Source organism: Phaenicophaeus curvirostris, chromosome 15 (genome assembly GCF_032191515.1).
Source record: "Phaenicophaeus curvirostris isolate KB17595 chromosome 15, BPBGC_Pcur_1.0, whole genome shotgun sequence".
Classification (NCBI taxonomy): Eukaryota; Metazoa; Chordata; class Aves; order Cuculiformes; family Cuculidae; genus Phaenicophaeus; species Phaenicophaeus curvirostris.
In genome coordinates, this window is record NC_091406.1 from 6,649,913 (window position 1) to 6,655,642 (window position 5,730).

Genomic DNA, 5,730 nt, shown 5'->3' on the forward strand with positions numbered 1-5,730 from the left:
TATACATTAAAAACCATATTGGATGGAGAAACAGAACTCACTTCTTTGCTCCTCCATTATTTGTATTCCCATAATATAACAAAAATAGAACAAAAGAACCAGAACACACTTTTTCTTACCTGAAAGAGAGCCTCCTTTTGGTGACTGTAGATCCATCCAATTCCAGGCATTTGCACCTCTTTAAGTAACTTTCTATTGATGCACTTTTGAGGTATAAATTATTCCACCTGCAACAGATTGTAGTTGCTGGTTCTTGTACAGGTCTCCTAAGTGAGTAAGGCTCCTGCTTAGCAGGTGAACATAATTCCTCTTTTCTTTTCCCTACTCTTGCTATATGACAACCTAGGAGAAAAATCTGCTAATTAGGAGCAACTGTTGTTAATTCTTAATTTGCTTCAGAAATTACTGAAGCTGTAATGAAGAGCTTACGAGGGACAGTTGATTTACACAGATTTGGGAACACAGCACAAATTAATATGCAGGGCAATAGCTATATTGAGGCTATAAAATGAAACTCAACACCCTCAAGCAGGGCCATATTTTCTGACTTTCTGCTTTCAGGGTTCTGATTGTACTTTGTTTGATAGCGCTTGAATTAGGGGAAAATTATGGGAAACAAGGGCTGCAGGAATTTTGGAAATAGATGTTCTGTGTTCTTTCACCTAGAGAAGGACAAGGATGATATAAACACTAGGAAGAACTATGTGGTAATCACACCATTTTTTAATGGAAATAGTAATAACACATATTACTTGCACATAAGATCAATATATATTACAGCAATTAAACATGGATATATAAAAAGCAAAGGCTAAAGACTTATTTGGTAAAATAAATTAGTCCTTGGCTCTATTCCCTTGATTATCAGCTATAGGGTAAAGAAAAATCTCAGTTTTAGTGAGTATATGAAAATGCACTGAACATACCTCAATAAAAATACTGAAGAATTCAGTCTTTCAGCAGGAGTTGTTCAGTCCCAAAACTGTCTTCAGTTCCTGTCAGTATTACCTGACAGCAGTCCTATTTTGCTCCAAGTCTATCACAGGTGAAAGTAGATGTATCTTCCCATCTTTGAATTCTACACTTACAATGATTATCACAAAATTGAAGCACTAATGATAACAGTGGAAAACTTCCTTGCCATGTACATCTCTAATGAAATAGCTTGTGAGGCCCTAGAGGGGGGAAAGATAGTTGGATTTTTCTCTCAATTATTTTTCCAGTCTATTAAACTATCTAAACTCCAGTTTCTCAAAAATATGTAAATAAAATAAAACCCAGAGAGAATAAATGAATATTGAGGCCTCTGCTTGTCTCAGCCAGCATCATGGTTTATCATCCCCAGACATCTTCAGAAGCGTGGCTTTATGACCATGAGAGAAACTAATGATGCACCAAGAAAACTTGAAAATGCACAGCCCTGCTGCACACGAAATGGATCCTGTAAGTGATTTATCATTATCATTTGCAAAATAAATAGAGATATGAGAAAAGGCAGGAATGGCTCTGCTTAATTTGGGCAGCAAGGAGAAGCTACGGGTGAAGGGAAAGGATAAAGGCTGTAGCAAGAGAGGGAACAAATTTGTCTACTCACAAAAGATATATCATATCTGAGGACTGCTCTTGTTCAACTAACCATCTGAAAGAAAGTGTGCTCCTGATGTATAACAGTGTAAACATCTATCAAATGGAATTTTAGCCATCCCAGCCTGAATCCTCTTCTAGCTCATTGCCAGTGCCTTGAAAAATGCCCTTATCTGAGTGGCTCTGAGCGGAGACAGAATGGCACAGTTATACACAGCCCATTTCAAACACTGTAGATCATATACAGTAGTTACGTACCTTCCTTTTGGAGCATATATGTACTTGCCCATTATTAGTGAGATTTAGTTCCCCACCTCTGGTTCTCAGTGCCTTTTTAAGGAAAAGAGGCAAAGAAGCAAGATGCTGTTAATGCAGATGTGTATTGAATATCAAGATTATTTTTGCCTACATTTATCCCATCATACTTTAAATACCCAGCTCGTGCACCTATGTACCAAGGCCCAAAAGTCAACGAATGTCGTCCACCCCACTAAATCTGTCATCTTACCTGAGATTCATATTTGTCTTTGCTGACTTCAGAGTAGATTAATTTAGATAAAATAAGTGCATATGCAGAAATGAGGTCGGGTCTGTGGCATGACCCCCTGAAGAAGCTTTGCTCTGGGTGCCCAGAAAAGCAGAATAGAAGCTAAATGGCAAGGTTATGCAGAACCATCTGGCAGGGTTACCTTTGCCGTATTCCTGGCTCACCACACATTTATGTGCATTACGGCTGCTCTCCTCAACTCCCTAGACTCTGCCTTCACAGCTCCCTTAAAAAGGAGGCTGCGTTAATGGTATTTTCTGTCTTTCTCAATATCGAAGTGCATAAATGAAAAACACTGTGCAAACCTTGCTGGAACCACAGCTGCTTTGTTACCTCGCCTCAGCAGAAGCCACAGAAGTCCAGGAACTACAAAGGCTGGATGAGACCTCTTGAAGCCACCTAGAATAACTCATTCTCAAAAGGGCAAATTTAAAGCTAGATCCAACTTCAAAGTTGTGGCTGGTTAGATAAGGCCTGTTTGGTTAGGTCCCAAATTTGCTGATTCTGCAGTGAAATAAAATAAAAACAGCCGTAAGAAGATGGAAAGTGCACTGGCACTTACTCTCATCTCTGTAGTAGGGCCCTGGCTTGAGATGACACTCCATGCTTAGGAATGGAAAGTCCACAAAAAGATGGGTCCTGCTGCTAATAGTAATTTCTACAAACAGCTTGTGTGCTTATGCACAGTATAATGTATATTCTGAAGGAATAAAATATGGATTCATGTTCAGGGGAGAAGTGCTAATTGTGGGTTAGCCATCCTAAACCTCCATCCTGCTCTTTTCACTCACTATCACATGACCATATACGACCAGGACACCTATAGTCCTTTGTGATGAGTAGGCACAAGGAATGAATTGTAGCACAGCTCAGGTAATACTCCTGCTGATCCTTTCTGCCCTCACTTTCTAAAACGTGCTTGGATGGGAAGCTGACTCATTAAATGAGGAGCAGAAAGCAGCAATTTGGTGTTCTGAACTTGTCCCTACCTTCTTGACGAACACCTGTGCAAGTCACATCTCACCATCTCACACAGATGGCTTGCAGGCCAGCTCCCTCATCTGCACAGCAGGAGGCTGATGACTCTATCACATACTGAAATGAGATGACTAGAAACCATATCTTCAGCTACTCTGTCCCATGGGTCGAAGAATCAGATTATATTTTCATAGCCTTATAATAAAATACCACAGACAGCCTGCAAAGCAAATAATGCTGAAATAATCAGTCACTTTTAAATCAATCATTTCACGGAGGAGGACTACAGTTTAGCTCGAGACAGTTGAAGAGGGGCATAGCGTGAGTAAATACATGCATAGGAACGGTTCATTTGTTGTGGTTTTCCATTCCCTTCAACATGTTTTTGCTGTTTATACTCCAAACAAATCTATTTAAGAGTGTCTGGGGAAACTGGAAAGTTTGTATACCCATCTGCCTTTTGCAGCATTAAGTGAATGGGTTGCACCTTGGGTTATAGCTCTGCTCTTTGCAAAGGGATGAGGGAACCTCTTCCTCTCTGGTAAACAAAAGGAGCTTTCAGCTTTCCCCTGCAGAGCACCAGCTCCTCAGCTCTGCCCCAGTAATAACCTGAGTAAATAGGCTGGGTATACTCCATCTCTGATAGTGGTAGGCAGTGAGTGCGTAGGAGAAGGAGGAAAACAAAGGTGGAGGGGGTAGACTCTCCTAGCTCCTCATAATCTGTGATCTAGGAACTTCTAGGCTTTCCAAGTGGATCTAGATCATAGTCTAGATGTAACCAACACAGCATAATGTTCACCAGAAACAGAAGATTCTCCAGCCTGGCTGATTTTTCTTCCCAAGACAAGCACTCAAGTAAGACATGGTTAAAAGAAATACCTGTGCATTAATTGTGTGAGTATTTGTGTGGTGAGAGGAGTGACCTTGTAGTGACCAAGAGCTCACAGGATCTTTGTTAAAGCAGCCATGCTCTTAATTTTTGTTTTAGCACCTCCACCTTGGCCTCTCAGGTGAAACTTCAGTAGATGACTCACCACTCATAACTCCACATTTCTCTCATCAATCTGGCTGAGGCTACTGCTAAATTTAGATTCTATACATTCATCTGGATCCCATGGAGTGAGAACACTGAAGGACAAGCAATGCAGGGAAGGCCTTTGAAGTGTGCTATGAAATCCAGAAGGCTGACGTTTAAACAATGCCTCTCAGAGCAGCTGGAGAAGAGGTGGCCGTACTCCAAGGTGAACAAAGTGAACAAAGAATTGTCTAAGTGGGAACTTCTTTCCTACAAGTGAGTTATCAGCCATAGCTTGACCTCCTTGGTCCAGTCTACCCCCTTCACCATACAGAGAAATCTGTACTTGAGAAATGAACCTACACATATGCAGAATAGGCAGCCTTGACTCCCAACCAGTAAGAGACCAACATGTGATTTGAACGAAGGGTTTTCTCTCTCCTTACTAATGAAAGTGATGTGGTCCTGAAAAATGGATCCCACTTACATGTAATCAAGTGTGTTGGAAGACTGAAAATTGTAAGAAATGGACATCTTGAGATGCCATGCCATACTACAGTCCCTCAAATACATTTTCAGGTCTTTCTTTTCCTACAGCAGTAGTGTTGAAAATATGACTATGAGAAAATTCCTTCTTAGGACATTGTAAGTAAATTTTCAATTTGGAGTCATGAGAGCTGAAGTGTTTGGTCTCCAGTCTAGGGAGCTCATCCAAACTCAGAAATGAAAGAGGAAGTGGTGAAGAAAGTATTGTCAAGAGATTGTTGGAATGGTGACAGTAGCTCTGCTAATCTGTCTCTTCAGAGTCACACTGTCTACTTACAAACTGAATCCCTCAGCAGCTTCAGAGTGAAGTGGAAACCACTTGTAAAAATACTTCTAACAAACCCAGACTTTACCTCAGAACAGAAAAAGTAGCACCCAGTGCTTTACAAGTTATAGGTTTTAAATATTATGCCTTAATCTTTAACTGAATCATGAGTGAGCTCTGTAAATAACACTATTGTCTTGGGACAGCTTCATTAAGGGAAGTTTCACACTGGCTACCCAGTGTGAGGGAGGAGGTAGAAAATGTGAACAATGTTTGGTTCTAGAACATTTCCTGTGAGAATTCATGTAGATGTTCCCATGATCTGCTAAAGCAGACGTACTGCAGGGCATTGCTGTGCAGAAAGGATGTTAAACAGAGAGGGTAGTTAAGCCCTGGAACAGGGGCCTGGGGAGCCTGTGGCATTTCCATCCATGGAGTTACTCCAAAATTGGCAGGAAAAGGCTCTGAGCTGTCCTTTTCCCTGTCTGGAAATGGCCTACTCACTCTGAAAGTAGGTCTGTCCTTGAATTTGGCCCTGCTTTGAGTGAGGGCTTGACCAGAAGACCTGTAGATGTTCTTTTCAACCTAAAGTATTGTATGATCCTAGGCATCCAGACAAGGTCAGCAGCAAAGCTACTTTCTATTTCTGTGCTTCTATTTTCCTCCCCAACATTAGCCTGGCTGGTCTATTCTGCTTGGTACAGCATATCTCTCACTGTCCACCTTTGTCATGTCCAACACGATGAAGACCTCGACCAGACAGACCCTCAAGGTGCTACAACAGCAGTTATATCC